General features: G+C 37.0%; 1 protein-coding gene across 1 annotated transcript in view; it reads left to right on the top strand.

Annotated features, from left to right (window-relative positions):
• The window catches only part of PTBP3 (polypyrimidine tract binding protein 3), an 89,709-nt gene that overhangs the window by 7,861 nt on the left and 58,439 nt on the right, over window positions 1-23,409 (top strand). The window lies entirely within an intron of this gene.

Below are 23,409 nucleotides of genomic sequence, written 5' to 3'. Positions count from 1 at the left end.
AAAAATAAAGCAAGAAATGCACATTAAAATGCTGTATAACATAACCACATTTATTAAGAATGTATTCCAATATCAAATGGCAAATTTCAACAAGGCTAAAACCACAGTTACTTTTGCACCAACCTAACATAAAACCTATGGTTTTAGAGAAGGAAAAAAAATTGTTTTTAGAGGTTATGTGATTCACTAGAATGTGTCATGAGGGCAGTGGTTTTTGGTATTTTCTTCACTATTGTGTTTCCAGCGTCTGGGGCATAGTAACCTCTCAGAAATATCTGATGTATGAATGAATGCTAGATTGTCACACAGCTAGTTAGATAGCAAACTTATACTGGAACATAAGCCTTCTAATTTTGCTAGTGTTTCTTTTATTTGGTAAATACCATGATGGGAAAGAATTTGTTGTGTTTTCTAGATTGGAATTTTCTTGAAGACAGGTAGACATTTTCAGACAGTTTAGGGCCATATCATGTTATATCTAGGTGTATACCTTGGATGTTCTTTGTGGGTATCAATTTTTTAGCTTTGCCAAAATTAAGAAAAATAGCTTTTGGCACTTCTTACGAAATATTTTATGTCTTCGTATAATTTTTGTATTTTGAAATGCTTATTGAGAAACAGTGTGAAATAATTGCTATCTTTAATTTTGAATTCTTTTAAATGAAGAATCAACCAGGTGATGATAAGTGATAACTGCACATGTTTCAAGAACATATAAATCAAAGTGGCAGCATTGTGGGGTAACATAGCTTATTGTGTATGTACCTAAGTGGACTTTAAATTTCTAGTTTATACTTTCATTATTACTAGCTGACTTATTTTAAACTCAAATATTTTTCATATTCTTGGTTATTTTTTCAATATACTATAGTAGCTATTAAAACATGATTTTTAAAAACTGATGGCCTTTCATATTAAATATGTTTTAGTCTTTTTCTGAGTAATCTATTTTAAGTGAGTAGATGAGTATAGAAAACTCACTTGTATAGGAAGGACCATAATTGGCTTCCAGTAATTATCATGCCTGCTGCCACTGTATCGGAGAAAATAATATAGCATATTTAAATTAATTTTGAATGTCAGTTATCTATTTGCTTGACCAGGGGTTGGCAAACTACAGCCTGTTGGCCACATCCAGCTTGCCACCTATTTTTGTTAATAGTTTCATTGGAACACAGCCATGCTCGCTCATTTCTATGTTGTCTGTGTCTTCTTTCGCACAAGGGCAGAATTGAGTAGTTGTAATGGAGACTTCAAAGTCTAAAATATTCACCCTCTGACCCTTTACAGGAAAAGTTTGCCTACTATTGTGGTTGAACTATAGGAATTATATTGTAGAAGGCCTTTGCTGCAAATCCTTTTCTTTTTAAACCGAGCTATAATTTGCATTGAGTGAAATGCACAAGTCTTAAAGGCACAATTTAATAAATTTTGCCAGTGTAGCCACTAGTATTTCCTACACCGTAAGACAATAGAATACCATTCCAGAAAGCTCCCTGTTGCCTCTTTCCAGACCCAGTCTAGGCAGTTCTGATTTCTGTCATCATAGATTTGTTTTACCTGGTGTTGAACCTCATATAAATGGAATCATAGAGACTGAGCTCTTTGATGTCTGGCTTCTTTTACTCAGCAAAATGATTTTGAGATTCATCCATGTTGTTGCATGTATCAATAGTTTATTTTTTATTTCTGTGAATATTCCATTATATGAACATGTCATAGTATCTAAAAGTCCATTCTCATGTTGATGGACATTTGGGTTCTTTCTGGTTTGGGGCTATAATGAATAAAGATGTGAACATTTGTATGTAAGTCTTTGGGTATATGTATGTTTCATTTTACTCCATGCCTAGGAGTAGATTTGTTGGGTGATAGGATATGTATATGTTTAACTTCCTAAGAAACTTTTCCAAAGTATAATAACTGCTTTACACTCTGACCAACTTTGTATTAGAGTTCAGGTTGTTTCACATGCTTGCTAACTCTTGGTGTTGCCAGTCTTTACTTTTAGGCATTCTTGTGGGCCAGTATTATCTCATTTTAGTTTTAATTTGCATTATTGACCTGATGACTGGTGGTGGTGAATATCATTTCACGTGCTTACTAGCCATTCACATATCTTCTTTTGTGAATGGCTGTTAGGTCTTTTATTTTAAAGTGGGTTTTATTTTATTTTATTTTATAATAAAGTGCCTATTTTAAAGTGGGTTTCTTATAGACGATTTATAATTGGGCCTTCTTTTTTAAAAAAAAATCAATCTGTTTTGACAATCTCTCTTTTAAATGGTGTACATAGACAATTCACATTTCAAGTGATGATTAATGTAACTGGATTACTATACCATATTCATAATTATTCTATTTATTGCTCTGTTCTTTTTTTTTTTTTTTTTTTTTTTTTTTTGTTGAGACAGAGTCTCACTTTGTTGCCCAGGCTAGAGTGAGTGCCGTGGCGTCAGCTTAGCTCACAGCAACCTCAGACTCCTCGGCTTAAGCGATCCTACTGCCTCAGCCTCCCGAGTAGCTGGGACTACAGGCATGCGCCACCATGCCCGGCTAATTTTTTCTATATAGATTTTTAGTTGTCCATATAATGTCTTTCTATTTTTAGTAGAGACGGGGTCTCGCTCAGGCTGGTATCGAACTCCTGACCTTGAGCAATCCACCCGCCTCGGCCTCCCAGAGTGCTAGGATTACAGGCGTGAGCCACCGCGCCCGGCCTATTGCTCTGTTCTTTGCTCTTTTTCTGCCTTCTCTGGTTTAAATAGAGCATTTTATATGATTCCACTTATTTCTCCTCAGCATATTAATTATGCTTCCTTTAAACATGTTTTTATTGGTTGCCCTATACATTTACAATTTATTTAAGTCCACTTTCAAATAATGCTACACTGCTTCAGGTGCAGTGCAGGTATGTAATAAGAACATTGCTAATTCTGCCTTTCTGTCCTTGTGATGTTGCTATCCTTCATTTCACTTAATCATACATGATGATCACCCAGCACATTGTTACTATTATTACTTTTGTTTATTTATTTTATATATTTTTGCAGTGACTTGGAAACTTTTATTACTTTAAATAAACAGAATAAGTATAAAAGATTTTATTTTATTTTTTTTTTTTTTTTGTTGAGACAGAGTCTCACTTTGTTGCCCAGGCTAGAGTGAGTGCCGTGGCGTCAGCTTAGCTCACAGCAACCTCAAACTCCTGGGCTCAAGCGATCCTACTGCCTCAGCCTCCCGAGTAGCTGGGACTACAGGCATGCGCCACTATGCCCGGCTAATTTTTTCTATATAGATTTTTAGGTGTCCATATAATGTCTTTCTATTTTTAGTAGAAACGGGGTCTCGCTCAGGCTGGTCTCGAACTCCTGACCTGGAGCAATCCACCCGCCTCGGCCTCCCAGAGTGCTAGGATTACAGGCGTGAGCCACCGCGCCCGGCCTAAAAGATTTTATTTTACTTGCATTTGTTAATTTTCCGGCAGTGTTCCTTTATGCAGATCTGAGTTTCTGATCTATAGTGTTTTCCTTCTCCTGGAAGAACAACTTTAAACTTTTCTTGTGGGGCAGGTCTACTGACATTGAATTCCTTGGTTTTTGTCTGACAAAAATCTTTGTCTCTCCTTTAGTTTAAGGATATTTTCTCTGCATAGAATTCCAGGTTGGCTTTTTTTTTTTAAACACTTTAAATATTTTACTCCACTTTCTTTATGCTTGCTTGGTTTTGATACAGAGAAAGAAACCTCTGTAATTCTTGTCCTTCTACCTCTATGGGTATATTTTTTCCTCTGGTTTCTTTCACAATTTTTCCTGTCTTTAGTTTTCTGCAGTTTGAATGATATGTCAAGATGCTGATTTTTTTTGTATTTATCTTGCTTGATTTTCTTTGAGCTTCTTGGATTTATGGTTTGGTGTCTATCATTAATTATAGAAAATCCTTGGCCATTATTACTTTCACATGTTTCTTCTGTTCTATGCTTTTTTTCCTCTAGAAAATGTTAGAAGACATTCCAGTTACATCTGTGTTACACATTTAAAATTGTCCCACAGTTCTTGGATGTTCTGCTTTTTAAATTTTTTTCATTTTCTTTTCTCTTTGCATTTTAGTTTGGGAAGTTTCTATTGAAATATCTTCAAGCTGATTGATTCTTAGCCATGTCCAGTCTACTGATGAGCCTGTTAAAAGCATTCTTCATTTTTGTTAGTGTTTTTGATTTCTAGCATTTCCTTCTGGTTCTTTTATAAAGTTTTTGTATCTCCGTTTATATTATCCATCTTTCCTGCATGTTACCTACTTTTTTCATTAGAGCTTTTAACATATTGATCATAATTATTAATATTTTAGACCCCATCTTATAATTCCAAAATCCATGTCCTGTTTGAGTCTGGTCCTGACGCTTGTTTTGTCTCTTCAGTCTGTTTTTTTTTAACCTTTTAAATATGCCTTGTAATTTTTTGTTGAAAGTCAGACGTGATGTTTCAGAGAACAGGAACTGAGGTAAAAGGCCATTAGTGTAGTCTTATGTTATTCAGGCTAGGAATTTCTCTAGTGTCCATGTTTTTGTCTCCTCCTCGGAGTCCAATAATTGCTGCTCTTTCAGCTGTAACCATTGCTAATATACTGGAGCCTTGTAATGTGGTAAGGTGTTGGGGAGGGTAAGCATTCTGTAATCTTATGATTAAATATTATCCCTTTAATTGGCCTGTGTTGCTGGTCTGTGGCCTTCCCCAAGTGTTTCATAGTTTTTTTCCCTCTTTAGGTAAGGCAGGAGGGTTAGTGGGGGCTGGAGTTAAGGAAATGCCCTTCCCCTACATTGGATTAGGTAAAGTCTTTAATTTTGGAGAACACTTTTGCTGTCAGGCATATTTCACAGTGGTTAATTTCCCCCTCCTCCTGGTAGACACGGAAAGGGACCTTTCTCTTATCTCTTCACTTTGAGATCTTGGTGGGGTTCCTGGAGGAAAGTGTGGGGTCTCCATAAGACTACAGGCTCCAAGGGTTTCTCACTCTTAGGCTAGTTCATGCTCAGCCTCCAGCAATTTGTCAAAGTTATGATTGAAGTGTTCCTACCAATTTATGTCTCCAGCTTCTGCTCCAGATAAGGACAACTCTGGATTCATCCATATCTATAGATTTTGAGATGGTGAGGCCTTATGACCTCACTTCTGTGATGAGTCCAAAAATAGCTGATGATTTTGTTTGTTAGGTATTTTTCTTTTTGTAAAGACAAAAGTGACAACTTCCAAGCTCTTTACTGACCTTTCAAATAGGGTTTCTGTCTTTATTATTGAGTTATAAGTGTTCTTTATATATTGTGGATATAAGTCCTTTGTAGATATATGTATTGTATTTTCTCTCAGTTTGTGACTTATTTATTAAATTTCTTAATGGTGTCTTTTGATAAATAGAAGAATTTAATTTTGGTACATTTATCTTTTTTATTTTTGGTTATAGCTTTCTGTATCTTATCTAAGAAATCTTCTTAGCCTAAGGGTATGAAGGAAAATAGTCTCCTTTATTTGCTTCAAGAAGCCTTGTAGTTTTAACTTTTATGGTTAGGTTTAAGATGAATCTCAAATTTATTTTTGTGTATGGTGTGAGTAAACAGTCCAGTTAGTTTGGCACCATTTGCTGGAAAGATTTTCCTTTCTGGACTGAATTGTGTTGGCACCATTATTTGAAAATCAGCTTACCATATGTGAGTGAGTTTATTTCTGTATACTCTATTCTTATCCCTTTATCTGTTTTTCTATTCTTATGTTAATATCACACAGTCTAGATAACTATGGGTTAGGTACTGTAGGTCTTCCACTTTTGTTCTTTATCAAAATTGCTTTAACATCCTAGGTCATTTGAATTTCATTTTAAAATTAGCTTTTTTTTTTTTTTTTTTTTTTTTTTGCTTTTTGAGACAGAGTCTCTCTCTCTCAGGATCTTAGCACACTGCAGACTCAGATTATCTCCTACTTCAGCCCCTGGAGTAACTGGGACTACAGATGACCCCACCACGCAGGCTAATTAATTTGTGTGTGTGTGTGTGTGTGTGTGTGAGAAGAGATGAGGTCTTGCTGTGTTGCCCACACTGGTCTCAAACACTTGGACTCAAGCTATCCTCCTGCCTCAACCTCCCAAAGTGCTGGGATTACAGGAATGAGCCACTGTGCCTGGCCAGTTTGTCATTTTCTATAGAAGCTGGGATTTTGATTGGGATTGATTAAAATCTGTAGATCAATTGACATTTCAACCATCTTTTTTTTTTTTCTAATTTTTTCCTTTATTTTAAAATTTTTAATTGACAAAAATTATATATGTTGGTGATGTTTTAAAATATGTGTACATTGTGGAATGGCTAAATTAAACTAGTTAACATGTGTATTCACATATTTATCTTTTTTTATGGTGAGAACACTGAAAATATACTCTTATTTCCAGGTATACACTACATTGTTATTAACCATAGTCACCATGTCATATATTAGATCTCTTGAATTTATTTCTGCTAACTGAAATTTTGTGTCTTTTGACCAACATCTTCTCATTTTTACCCCCAACCCTGGTAACTACCATTATATCTCTGCTTCTATGAAGTCATGCGGTATTTGTCTTTCTGTGCCTGGCTTTATTTTACTTAGCATAATATCTCTAGGTTCATCCATGCTGTCTCAAATGACAGCATTTCCTTCTTTTTAAAGGCTGAGTGGTATTCAGTGTTATGTATATACCACATTTTGTTTATCCGTTCACCCATTGATGAACACTTTGTTTAATTCCATATATTGGCTATTATGAATAATAGTGCTGCAATGAACTTGGGAGTGCAGACATTCTTTGACATACTGATGTAATTTCCTCTGGATATATACCCAGTAGTGGGATTGCTGGATCATGTGCTAGTTCTATTTTTAATTTTTTGAGAAATCTCCATACTGTTTTCTTTAATGGATGTGCTAATTTACGTTCCTAGTGACCGTATACAGAGATTTCCTTTTCCACATCTGTACCAACACTTGTTATCTTTCATCCTTTTGGTAATAGCTATTTTAACAGGTGTGGAATGATATCTCATTGTGGTTTTAATTTGCATTTCCCTAATGATTAGTGATGTTTAGCATTTTTTCATATACCTGTTGGCCATGTGTGTGTCTTCTGAGAAATGACTATTTAGGTTTTTTGCTCATTTTTAAATTGTCTTTTTGCTGTTGTGTTCATTATATATTTTGGATATTAACTCCTTATCAGATGTGTGGTTTGCAAATATTTTTTCCCGTTCTGTGGTTGTCTCAATACTGTTGATTGTTTCTTTGCTGTGAAGAAGCTTTTTAGTTTGATATAACCCTGTTTGTCTGTTTTTGTTACCTGTGCTTTTGAGGTCATATCCAAAAAATCATTGCCCAGACCAATGTCCTGGAGCTTTCCATCTGTTTTCTTTTAGTAGTTTTACAGTTTCAGGTCTTACACTTAAGTCTTTAATTCATTTTATTTTTTTTTTAAGTGGTATGAGATAAGAGCCTAATTACATTCTTCTAACATTTTGGAGGAATGCAGGCTTGTTACTGAGCAGGATGTCCCTTGGTTTGAGTTTATCTGTTCCTTCATAGCTAGATTTAGGTTTTGTATTTTTGGCAAGAATACCACAGAAATCATGTTGTGTTCTTCTCAGTCTATTGTATTAGAAAGCAGAGGAGAAGGTTGACTTGTCCTCCTGTTTGTGATGTTAGCTTTGATCACTTGTTTAAGATTGTGTTTGCTTGGTTTTCCACCGTACATTTACTGTTTTTCCTTAAGTAGTTTGTGGAGTGATAGTTTGAGATTACATTAATAATCTTCAAATTTTCAAAGTTTTGTCTACTAGTTTTAGCATCCATTGATGATTCTTCCTGAATTAGTTATTAAAATGATCATTGTGGCTGGGTGCGGTGGCTTTTACGCGTGTAATCCCAGTGGTTTGGGAGACTGAGATGGGAGGATCACTTGAGGCCACGAGTGTGAGACGAGCTTGAGCAACTTAGCAAGAACCCCTTATCTACAAAAAAATTTAAAAAATTAGCCAGGCATGGTGGCATGTGCCTGTAGTAGCTACTCAGGAGGCTCAGGCGGGAGGATTGCTTGAGTTCAGGAGTTCAGGGTTATACCAAACTGTGATTGTGCCACTATACTCTTATCTAGCCTGGGTGACAGAGCAAGACCCTGTCTCTAAAATAAAAAAAAAAGGGCGAAACAAAACTGCTACAAAGTAGTGATTTTCTAATTTTCTTTTTCTTTTTCTTTTTTTTTTGAGACAGAGTCTTGCTCTGTTGCCCGGACTAGAGTGAGTGCCGTGGCCTCAGCCTAGCTCACAGCAACTTCAAACTCCTGGGCTTAAGCAATCCTCCTGCCTCAGCCTCCGGAGTAGCTGGGACTACAGGCATGCGCCACCATGCCCGGCTAATTTTTTCTATATATATTTTTGGTTGCCAGCTAATTTCTTTCTATTTTTAGTAGAGACGGGGGGGGGGGGGGGGTTCTCGCTTTTGCTCAGGCTGGTCTCGAACTCCTGATCTCGAGTGATCCACCCGCCTCGGCCTCCCAGAGTGCTAGGATTACAGGCATGAGCCACCGCGCCCAGCCTAATTTTATTTTTTGAATCAAAATTACACTAGCCTCTTAAAATGAACTGGGTAACTTTCATTTTTTGCTATTTTGTGGAATAACTTTTTTCTGGAAAGCTTGGTTGACCTCACCATCTGGGCCTGAGTTGTTTTTTTGGAAGGGAGTGATGGAAAGATGGAAGATCTTTGCCTATTTTACCATTTTTAATTTTTTTCTTTTTTTGAGATGAGGTCTTGCTCTCTTGCTGTGTTTTCCAGGGTGGTTTTGAACTCCTGGGCTCAAATGATCCTCCCACCTCAATCTTCTAAGTAGCTGGGACTACAGGTGTGCACAACCATGCCTGGCTGTTTTTAATTCTTTTTTTTTTTTTTTTTTTTTTGGACACAATGTCTTGCTCTGTTGCCAAAGCTAGAGTGCAGTGGCATGATCATAGCTCCTGGGCTCAAGTGATTCTCCTGCCTCAACCTCCTGAGTAGCTGGCTGGGACTACAGGCTTGTACCACCATACCCAGCTAGTTTTTCTATTTTTTTGAGAGATGGGGATTCCCTCTTGCTTAGGCCTGTCTCAAACTTCTGAGCTCAAGCAATCCTCCCTTCTTGGCCTCCCTGGGTGCTAGGATTATAGGCATGGTCCACTGCACCTGGCCCGTTTTTAATTCTTATGAGTGAATTCAGATTCTCTTATTTTCTTTCACACTAATTTTGGGATTTTATGTTTTTCTAAGAATATGTTCATTTCATTATTAATTTAGTAAGTTTATAAATCTGTAATTCATAATACTTATGTAAACTTTTAATCTCTGTAGTCTTTAGTTATTTCTTCTTTGTAGTTTGCATTGTTTGCTTCTTCACTGCTTGATCAGTTTTGCCAGAAGCCCAGATTATTGTTATTAATGTTTTAAAAGAACCAGCAATGGTTTTTATTAATGTTCTTTAATGTCTTTCAGTTCTCTGTTTCATTGTTTTCTGTTCTTTTAAAATGTATCCTCCATGTTTGTTTGAGTTTTCTCTGTTGCTCTTTTCTAACTTTCTTTTGAATTAAATAATTAACTCACTTACTGTTTTGAGACAAGACCTTGCTATGTTGCCCAGGTTGGTCTCAAACTCCCGGGCTCAAGTGGTATTCCCACCTCAGCTTCTGGAGTAGCTGGGATTATAGGTGTGAACCTCTCTGTGCCTGACTTTAACTCACTTATTTTTAAATTTCCTGTTTCCTGATAAAAAAATATTTGTAAATTTGTGTTAAAGTACTACTTAAGCTGAATCTCACAAATTTTGGATTAGTGCTTTTATTATTTCTTGATAGTTTTTCATTTTGCCTTATGATTTTTAAAAAATTTCCTTATTATCCCAAGGATTATTAGTTTTTAAAATTTAGTTTCCAAATGTAATCTATCATTTTGTTACTGTTTCTAATTTTACTGTATAGACATAGTCTCTTCAGTATATTCCTTTGGATAATATTGAGACTTCATTTATGATCTTATACAGAAGTTGGCAAACTATGGCCTGAGAGTTAAATAAAGCTCACTTTCACCTGTTCTTATACATCCTGCAAGCTAAAATGGTTTTTATACTTTAAAATGTTGAAAAAAAGATAAATATTTTGTGATAGATTCAAAAAAATAGATGAGATCCAAATCTCAGTGTCTAAATTTTATTGGAACACAGCTATGCTTGTTTCTGTGTTATCTGTGATTGCTTTTGTGCCTACAACAGCCGAGTTGAGTAGTTGTGAACAGAGGCTGTATAGGCCACAAAACCTAAAATACTAACGATTTATATTTGGCCTATATTAGTCCATTTTGCATTGATATAAAGAAAATACCCAAGCCTGGGTAATTTATAAAGAAAAGTTTATTCGGCTCATGGTTCTGCAGACTGTACAAGAAGCATTGCACTAGTGTCTGCTTCTGGTGAGGGCTTGCAATCTAGGTGGAAGGCAAAGGGGAAACAGGTTTGTCACATGGCAAGAGAAGGAACAAAGAGAGGGAAGAGGTGGTGTCAGGCTTTTGTAAAGCGGGAGCTCTTGGGTGAACTAATAAAGTGAGAACTCACTCATTGTTGTCGGGGAAAGGACACCAAGCCATTCATGAGGGATCCGCCCTCATTGTCCACACACCTCCTACCAGGTCCCACATTCAATCCTGGGGATCACATTTCAAATGAGATTTGGAGGGGCCAAACATCCAGACCATATCATGGCCCTTTTATAGGTAATAGTTTGCTAACCTGACACAATGTCTGTTTTTGTATGTGTGTATTCTTAGCTGGATATCTGGTTCTGCATTCAGTGTTATCTATAAACTTAAGTCAGTGATTATGTTATTTCTTTCCTCTGGTCATATTTTGTATGTTTGGTCTATTGGTCTCTAAGAGGGATGTAGTAAAAATTTCAACTCAGCTGTTGATTTATCTTTTTCTTTTTGTATCTCATGATGATGATGGCCCAGAATTTTAGCTCTGGATTATTATAGATATACCTTTTCATTTTCTCTGGACCTCAGCTTTTCTTCGTTTTTGTTTCTGTTTGGGTTTTTTTTTTTTTTTTTTTTTTTTTTTTTTGACAATATAAACTTCACCAAGATAGCGGATCCGTTTTATTTTTAATATTTTTTATTTTCTTGTGTCATCTCTTAGCTTTGTTTTTCTACTGATTTGAATACTTTTTCCAAAAAGTTTTTAGTATGTATCTTTGTTTGGCAAACCTGGTGTGTTTCTTATTCCTGAAAATATTTTTAGGCAAGGACAGAATTTAAAAAGCTTCCTTCCAGTGTGTCCTCTCACTGACACTTTTGAGTATTCAACCCCAGTCTATAGCCAGTCATCTCCCTCAACCTCAAACACAAGTTCAACTTAGTCTTCAGCTTTCTCAGGGTTTTCCTGTCATTATTTTGGTTAGTTCCTGAAATCCACATATCCCTCTAGCTTTGACAGTTTCTCTATGGTTGAATTTGGAGATGGGAGTTAGCAACTCATGGAAGTTTCAGGCTTCGCACCATAGACCCACCAGATACCTAGTACAATAAGTACAAAGTCTTATCACCTAGATATGTTATTATGTTACTGTGAAATTTCAGAATTCCATGATGAAGAGGTAATTCTGAAAGTTTCCAGGTAGAAATAAGTCAACTTTAAAGAAATGAACTTGGATTTTACCAGCAACACTATATGCTAAATGAAAATGGGACAGACAGTATTTCTGATTTTCTTAAGAAAAATAGTTTTTAACCCAGAATTCTTTACTAAGTCAATCCAAAAGAGAAGTATAAAGAAGGTTGACAGCTGTTTGAAAGGCCTAGAAAGCATTCATTCTAGATTGGAGCAGAATGACAAAGGGCTTTAGGAAGGAGATCTCTGGGGAAAAATAAGAACTGGATAGAATGAATAGTGTCATGGAGAGTTTGGGGAAAAAATGGTGCTCTGATAAAGGACAATCGTGAGGAAAAATAAAAGGCAATTAAAAGTGTCATAGAGGGCTGGGCGCCTGTAATTCCAGCACTTGAGGTGGAAGGGTCACTTGAGGCCATGTAGGAGGATCACTTGAGGCCAGGAGTTGGAGACCAGCCTGGACAACATAGCAATACTCCTCTCTGAAATAAATAAATAAACTAGCCAGGTGTGTTGGTGTGTGCCTGTATCAGCTACTCAGAGGCTAAGGCAGGAGGATCCCTTGAGCCCAGGAGTTTGAAGCTGTAGTGAGCTGCGATCACATCACTGCACTCCAGCCTGGGCGATAAAGTGAGACCCTGTCTGGGGGGGAAAAAGTCATGGAAAGCAAAAATAAATAGAAGAAAAGAAAATCGTGGTCATACTATGAATCAAATTATAATGTGGCATGATGTTAAACAATTGATGAGAGTGCAATAAAGGATCCGTTTGACCTTGATTCTAAGAAATTTTTTCCAAGTGGTCCTAAGGTTGTGACATTGGACCATAGAGTAAAAAAAAAGTGAAGTGTGCCAGGATTATGTTTCTTTGAACAATGTTAATATAGTTATAAAAATGTAAATACTGTTTATTGATTTTGAACTTTGAGTCAGCCTTTAGACAGTACATGAATGGACAAAGCCCAGAATGCTGTTGTTGCAGGGTAGAATGAAACAACTGAACCATAAAAAGTGAAGGTGGCAGGAAGAGGGAGGTGGAAAAGAGATTACTAGCACTATTAGCTCTGTCTTTGAGAATGGAGAATCAAGAGGTAATGTTAAATTCACAAGTTAAGCAATGAAATATAAGTATATTATTAAAGTTCAGAGGTACTTATAGAAGAATTGAAATTACAGCATATATTTCAAACATTGAGAGGACAAAGGAGGAAGTCTAAGAGCTAAATTAAATTTTCATATTAGAGATCAACATGTTTATTTTTAAAGGTGATAATGCAAAAAATAGTGGTATAAGCATTATTATCTAGGGTTATGGGGACAACCATTAGAATAAATGAGAACTGCTAGGATTGGGGTGGATTTATTTTTATCATATAAACTCTCCTGTAATATTTGATTTGTTATAGTACATGTAAATAAGTTAAAAAAAATAGAAGAAATTTAACATAAAGTCAACTATGTTTATATAGAGAACTCTCATTCTCAGCCTACTCAGCGTTTTCCCCACTCTCCTTCTTTCCCCCCAAAAAGAAGGGTGTTTTCTTTACCCTTCCAGTTCCTTCTTTAATGAAAGTAAAGATATACATATTTTTCTTCCCCTTCTGATACAAAAGGCAGCATATTTATATAAGCTGTTCTGTACTTTGATTTTTCAATAATATGTAAGGAATTTTACTCAAAGTCTGCCCTTCCATTTTTAACAGTTGGAAAATGTTTTAATTTGTGGATATAACAGTTATTTATCAAGTTCTTTATTGGTGGACTCATGTTATTTCTAATATTGTGCTCTAATAATTTCTTATGAATAGTCTTATATGTCATGAAATATGTATGCAAGTATATTTGTGAAGTAGAGTTTAAACATGGGATTGCTATATATCAAAAGTTAAATGTGGGCTGGGCATAGTGACTCACACCTGTAATCCTAGCTCTCTGGGAAGCCGAGGCGGGTGGATCGTTTGAGCTCAGGAGTTTGAGACCAGCCTGAGCAAGAGCAAGACCCTGTCTCTACTAAAAATAGAAAGAAATTAGCTGGACAACTAAACAATATATAGGAAAAATTAGCCGGGCATGGTGGCGCATGCCTGTAGTCCCAGCTACTCAGGAGGCTGAGGCAGAAGGATTGCTTGAGCCCCAGGAGTTTGAGGTTGCTGTGAGCTAGGCTGATGCCATGGCACTCTAGTCCGGGCAACAGAGTGAGACTCTGTCTCAAAAAAAAAAAAAAAAAAGTTAAATGTGTTTCTAGGTAAACAGTTCCAGGTTCACCTCCATTGCTCTATTTTGCACTTACAGTTCTGGCCACAAGAGTCTTCTGTCAAACTTAGATTTTTGCCAGTTTTATAGGTGAGAAATGTTACTCAATTTAGTCACATTTTTTTTTTTTTTGTGAATGAGGCAAGCATATCTTTAAGGGCCATTTGTATTTCCTTTGGGTTGCTGGTTCTTATTTTTCTGTTGGCTCAGTCTTTTTCTTCTCAATTTCTAGAAGCTTTTTGTAAATTAGAGAGGTGAGCCCTTTGTCTATAATGAATTTCACATATTTTTCTCAATTTGTTATTTGACTTGCTTGTGAGGCTTTCTGCCATGCTGAGTCTTTTGACTTTTGGATAGTTGAACTTACTGCTGTTTTGTATAGCTCTGGATTTTGAGTCATAATTAGGCTCTCCCATTGGAGAGACATAAAGGAATTCAATCATATTTTCTTCTAATACTTAGAAGATTATTTTTTACATTTAGATCTTGATTCATTTGGGCTTTATCCTAGTGTGTGATATGAGATATGGAAATCAATTTTATCATTTTCCAAATGGTTACCCAGTTGTCCAAATACCATTTATTATAAGGTCCATTTTAAAGTGTAAATTGATATACTTTAGCTCTTGCTAGTATTGTATCATAACCATGTATATAAGACCCTGATTATTCTAATTGCCTGTTAATCTCAGACAGAGAGTTCAGCAGGCATCGGGACTAGAGTAGGAAAGAAAATTTCTTTTTAAATAATAGCTATTATGTCCTTTATGTGTATTTCTGCATGTAATCCTTACAGCAACATGATGAGGAAGATATTTTTATTTTCCCCATTTCAGATGAAGAAACGGAGGTGCAGAGAGACCAAATAAGTTATCCATCACACAATAAGTAGTTGAACCAGGATATTTGAATCCAGGGATCTGACTTCTATAGCCGGTGCCATTTAACACTGTGACTGATACTATATCCTGTCTCTCTGATCTTATGGAGGCAGCACGGAGCTTCCATTTTCCCCCTTCTCAGATCTGTTGCTAATCGGGTACAGTAGCAGCAGCAGTAGCTGTAGAAATAGAACCTTAACTTTAAAGGAGTATGTGTGGGTTCCAGTCTTACCAGAGAACTATAAGAAAAATTGACTTTTTTGGTCATTTGGGCTTGGCAAGCGTGCTAGAAAAGAGTTAATGTGGCAGGCTTGAGATGGCTATCCTTAGAAAGACTGCTTAGCTGGGCACGGTGGCTCACACCTGTAATCCTAGCACACTGGGAGGCTGAGGCGGGTGGATTGCTTGAGCTCAGGAGTTCAAGAACAGCCTAAGCAAGAGGGAGAACCCATCTCTACTAAAAATAGGAAAAAATTCGCCGGACAACTAAAAATAGAAACAAACAAAAAAAATTAGCCAGGCTTGGTAGCTCACGCCTGTAGTCCCAGCTACTCGGGAGGCTGAGGCAGGAGGATCAGTTGAGTCTAGGAGTTTGAGGTTGCTGTGAGCGGCTGACGCCAGGGCACTTGCCCAGGGCAACAGAGTGAGACTCTGTCTCAAAAACAAAGAAAAAGAAAGACTGATTGTAAGGTTGGTTCTTGGCTGGTTTGTGGGAACTTAGCAACTTGGCTGGTAAACAGTTTGTTCTCTGTATTGATATGGACCTTTCTTTAAATGGTAAGAGTGATTCCTTCAGCCTAGACTATGTAAACAGTACAGTTTATGATTTCTTTCTGGGAGTCTGGAATTTTGGTGCATGCTGGGCAGAGGGTGCCTTTGTGACCAGTCCCTATTAAAAACCTTGGATACTGAGTCTAATGAGCTTCCTTGGTAGACAACATTTTATGTGTATTGTCACAATTTGTTGCAGGAGGAATTCAGTGTATCCTGTGTGACTCAACTGGGAGAGGACTCTTGGAAGCTTGTGTCTGGTTTCCTCTGGACTTCACCCCATGTACCTTTTCCTTTGTTGATTTTGCTTTGTGTTCTGCTACTGTAATAAATCTTGGCCTTCAGTGCAACTATATGGCAAGTCTCTCCTGAGTCCTTCTAGGGAATTATTGAACCCGAGGGTGATCTTGGGCTAATTCTGGACTGACACTAGAATGTTTACTGTGGTTTGGGCAATGGGTGGTTGTGTGTGTGTGTGTGTGTGTGTGTGTGTGTGAGAGAGAGAGAGAGAGAGAGAATATATGAATAAATATATACAGAATTTGAGAGCTCAATAACTTTGAGAGGTTAGGAGCAATAGTAGCTGAGTAGCACCAGAGAAGAGTTTCCTTCCTTTCATGGGAAGAGAATACTGGCAGAATGACAGTGGTTTGTGCTCAGTCACTATTGCAAACAGGAACTTCATTCAACAGCTGTACTGCCAGTGAGGACATGTTGGAGCAATAGCAGCAACCATCACTAAGAAGCAGTAGTAGCTGAAGAGAACCTTTTAGACTGAGCCAGCACTCCCAAGATTTTAAAATTTATCATGCAAGAGAAGACTCCTGTCTAAGGGAATACGACATTTTCCTAAGAAGCTGGATACCAATTTTGAGTGAAAGAAGAAATAGCCAAACCCATAATTAGTCATAGATTTCAACACCTCTCTCAATTAATGATAGAAGTAGGAGACAGAACACCAGTGCTCTGTTCACCAGTGCTGCCCTCACTCCCCTCCAGATTTAAAAAAATGCGTATTATCCCTGTCCTGCTAGGTAGTAGTCTACAAGAAATCCTTTTAAAAGGGAACTTTGCATATCTATTATGATGTTAGACCAATTTTACAGAAAAAGATGCCAAACTTACGATTTTGTATCCTACCTAATACCCTAGGTCTAACAGGTGGCAAGTGATAGACCAGGATTCAAAGACAGGTTTGTTTCTGAAGTCTGTGCTCTGTTTCCAGCACCATGATGTCTCTGTTGGCTTTGTGATAATCAATATTCCAGTAGCATTTGGTTAATAAACATTATTTTTAGAAGTTGGTTTTTCTGTAACAGATAACATACCATTTTATTAGAGTTAGGAGCATAGCTTCTAGTCTGCTAAAGCAATAAAGTATATTTTTAATTTCAGTAAGTTGAAAAGGAGGTTGGAATACTTCCTTTTGTGATGCATTGGGAATTTGCATATGTTGTGGCTCATTACCACTCATTCTGATTTATTACTCTTTCTTGAATTTAAGAAACTTGAAAACTATCCTAACACATATAGTGTAGCTTTTATAAAATTCAGAGGTACTTATAGATCTCTAAATGATGCAAGAAGAAATTTAAAACTTTAAAATTTTTTGTTATCATTTTTGGGATAATATGTTCAATAATGGTCAGTAGTAGAATTGACCAAAATCCTCATGAAATGTATTTAATTGAAAGACCTAGCTGTGGAGCTTGAGATAAATGTTAGTAAAATTTCTAAAGTTCCTTTTTTTCCCCAAAATGAAAATTGTTCCTTTCCCTTCGATTAATGTTTAAAGGTGACAAGTGTAAAACAGAAAGTAAAAGCCAAATAAAATAATGTCTGCTAACATTTAGGTAAATTTCCTTTTAGACCTTGTGTGTATGCTCATGGTGTGTGTGTTTATGATTGATTGATTGATTGAGACAGAGTCTCACTTTGTCACCCTGGCGAGAGAGCAATGGTGTCATTATAGCTCACAGCAACCTCAAACTCCTGGGCTCAAATGATCCTCTGGCCTCAGCCTCCTGAGTAGCTGGGACTACAGGCACATAACACCACACCCAGCTAATTTTTCTATTTTTTGTAGAGATGGAGTCTCACTCAGGCTGGTTTCGTTCGATCTCCTGACCTCAAGTGATCCTCCCGCCTTGGCCTCCCAAAATGCTAGAATTACAGGCATGAGCCGCCTTGCCCAGCCTATTTATTTTTTATAAAAATGGAAAATACAGTATGTTGTTATAAGTAATATATATATTTATATATGGCTTTTGAAATGAAATGAACAATGTTTTGTAAATTTATTTGTTTGTTTGTTTGTTTGTTTAAGGCAGGGTCTTGCTGAGTTGCCTGGGCTGGAGTGCAGTGGCACAATCATAACCTCACTACACCCTCTAACTCTTGGGCTTAAGCAGTCCTCCTACCTGTCTCCCAAAGTTCTGGGATTATAGGATTGAACCACTGTGCCTGCCTTGTTTTGTAAATTTATATCCAGGTTGGTAAGATGGTGCTTCATCATTTTAATAACCACCTAGTATTTCATTGCATGGATATACTGAAACTCATTTAACCAATCTCTTATTATGAACATAGGGATAGTTTATATTTGGCAGTTTAGTATAGCGATTAAAAGCATGGACTCTGAAATTGGCCTGCCTAGATTTGAGTCCTAACCCCTACTCTTTGTTGTATAATCTTTTATAAGTTACTTAACTCATCTGTGCCTTAGTTTCCTCATTCACAAAATGATATTAGACTTTAAAACTCTTTGTTTGTTTTGAGAAATCTAAAAGATTCTTAGGTTTTGTTTATATTGTTTATGAATGTGTGAAATGAGGGAAGTTTCAATGATTGGCTTAATAAAGATAACTTAAAAGTATATATATACACACACATAGTTCAGAAAATGGGTGTCAATATGTACTACTATTAGGGCCTTAAATTATTAATTATTAAGTAGGACACTTAGCCAAAACTATAGACCTTTGCCACTTTTATAGGATATAGCTATGATTTCCAAAGTTTAGAAGATCAGAAGACTCTGTTGGAAGTAGCATTTGTATTGAGGCAGGAGGATCGCTAGAGCCTAAGTGATTGAGGTTGCAGTAAGCCACTACATTCAAGCCCGGGCAACAGAACGAGACCCTGTCTCAAAAAAGTAGCATTTGTAAACACAGTTTTATGACCAGAATTGTATATGTTATTCTGCAGCTATCTTGGAAGAGAGAATGTTTTCTCTTTATCTTACAGAGAGTTCTTTCATATGCACAGTTAAGTACTAATATTTCATTAGTTATCACCTTGTGAAAAAAAGGCAGTTGAAAGAGTCTTAACTTAAAATGTGAAGCTGGGCGTGGTGGTGTGTATCTGTAGTCCCAAGCTACTCAGGAGGCAGAGGTGAAAGGATTGCTTGAACCCAGGGGTTCAAGGCCAGCCTGGGCAACAAAGTGAGACCCCATCTCTTAAAAAAAATTTTAAATGCAGAATGGGATAGAACTAGTATTTTTAACAAGTGGGACATGAGGTATAATATTTCATAGCAACATTAGTTAGTGTAATAGTACTTTAATGCTTAGAATTTTGTGAGGATTTGATATTTCATTGATTCTAAGGCATATTTTTTCATAATATTTCTGACATCTTAAGTTGATAGGTATTATAATTTAATTGGCAGCAGTATTTTTTCTTTCTTTTCTTTTTTTAAGACAGGGTCTCAATTTGTTGCCTGGGCTAGAGTGCAATGACATCATAACTCAGTGCAACCTCAAACTCCTGGGCTGAAGTGATCCTCTTGCCACAGCCTCCTGAGTATCTGGGACTACATGCGCAGGCCACCATGCCTGGCTCATTTAAAAAAATTTTTTGTAGAGATGGGGTCTTGCTATGTTGCTCAGGCTGTTCCTCAAACTCCTTGCCTCGCACAGTCCTCCTGCCTCAGCTTCTCAAAGTGTTGGGATTACAGGTGTGAGCCACTGTAACAGGCTAGCATTTTTTCTTTCTAGATGTTAGATAAAATTATAGGGTCTTAAAATCAAAAGCTTCTTAGATTACATGAAATATGTATAAAGCCCATAGAACAGTACCTGACAGATACTATGCAGATAGTAATATTAGCTATCATCGTATTTTGTTTATTTTTCTCTTATAAAGGTTGACTGCATACATATATCCTCACCTGAGTTCTAATATAAGTTGTCTAGATGTGGAATAAGTGGATCAGAGGGTTGGCATAACATATTGAAGGGAGATTTGTGTAGACTGAAGGAGAAACAGGTATGTGGGGTGAAAAATAAGTCAGACCTGGATTCTGATTGTACCACTTACCCTCTTATACTTGTATCAAATAACATAAACTCTCTGAATCTTAGTTTTTTGGGGAGGTAATGATACCTATTTTGCAAAGTCGTGAGAATTACAGAATGTGTATCTAATCTCAAAAATGTCTGTGGACCGAATGTTTTACATTGAGACCTATTTAGGACAACCAGGACATCTTTGACTTCTTTATTCCTCTCAAATCCCGTATCTAATTCATCAGCAAATATTTCTAAGTACACTTGTCCCTCAACATACACTAACTCCGTAAATATTGGTTGAATTTGTTGAATGAATAAGTATTATTGCTAAGACATTTATACATATTGATTTCAATATGTAAGGGCCATACCTATATATTAATAGTAGGAACTGAATGAATATTCAAATGAATGACATTTTGGTTGAATGTCACAAATTAGAAGGCTTTTTAGAGGAATTTGCTAGTCATTAAAGTATTGTTGCTAAGATGCCGTATAAAACAAAGGCAGTCAAAATCATTTTATTGAAACTGTGTCATAAACAGGGACCTTAAACATTGCCACAGCTGCACATTTGAAGAATTTGTTCTATCTTCAACTACTACCTTTTTTATTCTCACTGTCCCACGATCTCAACAGTGGCAGCCTTGGAAAGGAAAAAATCACAAATGAACAATTTGATAACTATTCTTTAGGGATTATGTTTAGGGATAATCACACTCACTTAGTAGCTGTAGGTTGCTGAGGGGGCCCCAGTGTATTGAGGATGTGATTTCAGAATCATTTGTAAGGGTCATTTGGTAGAATTCCCAGTAGCAAGTGTCTTTGGGGTCTGGATGCATTTAGAGTTATAGGAGGCTGTGGAACGGTGAATGTTAACAAAAGACTAAATGTTCAAGAAAACCTTAGGGTTTCATTTAGTGCTGCACAAATAATCTGAAATGCTCAATGAGTATCTATTTATTTCCTATCTCTATAGCTATTATTCATTTCTTTTTTTTTTTTTTTTTTTTTGAGACAGAGTCTCACTCTGTTGCCCAGGCTAGAGTGAGTGCCATGGCGTCAGCCCAGCTCACAGCAACCTCAAACTCCTGGGCTCAAGCGATCCTCCTGTCTCAGCCTCCCGAGTAGCTGGGACTACAGGCACGCACCACCATGCCCGGCTAATTTTTTCTATATATATATTTTTTTAGCTGTCCATATAATTTCTTTCTATTTTTAGTAGAGATGGGGTCTCGCTCTTGCTCAGGCTGGTCTCGAACTCCTGAGCTCAAACAATCCGCCCACCTCGGCCTCCCAGAGAGCTAGGATTACAGGCGTGAGCCACCGCGCCCGGCCTATTATTCATTTCTTAAGCAAAAAAGTTTTGAACATCGATTATATACAAAACATTGTAGTAGGTCCTGTGGAGGAGTACATAAAAGTGAGTAATCAGGAGACCATAATCAGTAAGTATATATAGTATGGTGAGACTTTCTGTTCTGGGAAGTGTTCTCACAGGGTCATATATCATCTGCTAGAAATTTTACCTTGGCCCAAGGTTAAACTTGGATATTTATTTTAGTATTTAAGATCCTTTTAGTTAAAAAAAAGTTCTGGGATTCTGGAAAATTAGGAAGCAGTATTTTGATAGCATCTTTTTCATAATCATAGTATCTTGATCTAAACAAATGATGTCTTGTTCTTGAATTTCATATGCATGTTGGGTGCGATCTGAAGTATAACCATGGGTTAATGGCTTATTTTCACAATCTTCTTTACATGTGACTTCAGTGGCTGTTTCTCAGTTGTATTGATTGCCTTTCATCATATTAATACTCTCACTTTAATAAATAAAACCAATTCCATCAAATTTGATAATGAAACACTTTATTTGTGCTGCTTACATTATTCGTTTGCTTTGCTGGCCTTGTGAATTATTCTTCAACTGGAGAGAGCCTCAATAATTGATACTTGAGACAGTGAAGCTGATTAGTGTGTTGACTGAGTCAGAGAGCTAACAAGTCCTCAGAAGAACTGTTGGATTTATGTAAATTTACTGTGTGTTTCTAAGGGGACTGTTGATCCAATGTTGTTTGCTAACTTTAAAACCCCCTCCCCAGGCCCCAGTGTCTTCATTTTTGGCTTGTTGAGGCTTTCTTTGAGTACTGTTAATTTGTTTACCTGTGGTACAGTCTTTTTTTCTCCTCCCCTTTTAACAGTTTCCTTCTTTTGGTAGTCTACGATCACTCATCTAACCAAGTTTTCCTTTATTTTAAAATTCTATTTATGTATTTATTTTTTGAGCAGGGGGCTTGCTGTGTTACCCAGGCTGGTATGGAACTCCTGGGTTCAAGTAATCCTCCCACCTAAACCTCCTGAGTAGGTGGGATTACAGGGTTTTTTATTTGTTTGTTTGTTTTGAATAGAGGCTCTGGCCCTGAGGCCAATGACAAAAAAAACAAAAAACAAAACAACAAACCCAAGTGTAGTAGCACAAACCCTACCTGCCTCCTTTTTTTTTTTTTCCCTTGGTCTTGCTTTGTGACCTAGGCTGGGAGTGCTGTAGCCTCATTATAGCTCACTGCAACCTCAAACTCCTGAGCTCAAATGATCCTCCTGTCTCAGCCTCCCAAGTAGTTGTTACTACAGGCGTGTGCCACCATCCCAGCTAATTTTTCTATTTTTTTTTTTTTTTTTTTTGTAGAGATGAGGTCTCGTTCAGTCTGATCTCAACTACTGAGCTCAAGGAATCCTCCAGCCTGGCTTCCCAGAGTGCGGGATTACAGGTGTGAGCCACCTTGCCCAGCCTCCTTCATTTTTTTAGTGTCTTCATTCTGCTTAGCATCTTCCATTCTGCCCTTAAGCCATAATCTCTTATACCAGTCAAACCTTATGGGAGAGAGATCCAATTTTACCTAGGTCTGCACTGTTTCTCCTTTACTTTTTTTTTTTTTTTTTTTTGAGACAGAGTCTCACTCTGTTGCTCAGGCTAGAGTGCCATGGCGTCAGCCTAGCTCACAGCAACCTCAAACTCCTGGGCTCAAGTGATCCTCCTGCCTCATCCTCCCGAGTAGCTGGGACTACAGGCATGTGCCACCATGCCCAGCTAATTTTTTCTATATATATTTTTAGCTGTCCATATAATTTCTTTCTATTTTTAGTAGAGACGGGGTCTCGCTCTTGCTCAGGCTGGTCTCGAACTCCTGAGCTCAAATGATCCACCCGCCTCGGCCTTTCAGAGTGCTAGGATCACAGGCGTGAGCCACCACACCCGGCCTCCTTTACTATTAATATAATGGAAAATTGCTTTTCAGACACTTAGGATATAAATGTTAAGTATAATTTTCAGAAATTTTTTATATTGTACTGAAGTAGTCTATAATTATATTCAGTGATAATGTTTTTAGGAGAAAGAATTTGTATCTATGAAAGGAAAGGTTGTTTTTTTTTTAATTAAATGTTAGAGAACTAATATTACTCTGTTTTACTAATGTTTTATAAAGTTTTACAAAGTGATGTGACTCTTGG

Source organism: Eulemur rufifrons, chromosome 7 (genome assembly GCF_041146395.1).
Source record: "Eulemur rufifrons isolate Redbay chromosome 7, OSU_ERuf_1, whole genome shotgun sequence".
In the NCBI taxonomy this organism is placed as follows: domain Eukaryota; kingdom Metazoa; phylum Chordata; class Mammalia; order Primates; family Lemuridae; genus Eulemur; species Eulemur rufifrons.
The sequence above is the reverse complement of the archived record's forward strand: the minus strand, read 5'-3'. Positions and strand labels throughout refer to the sequence as shown.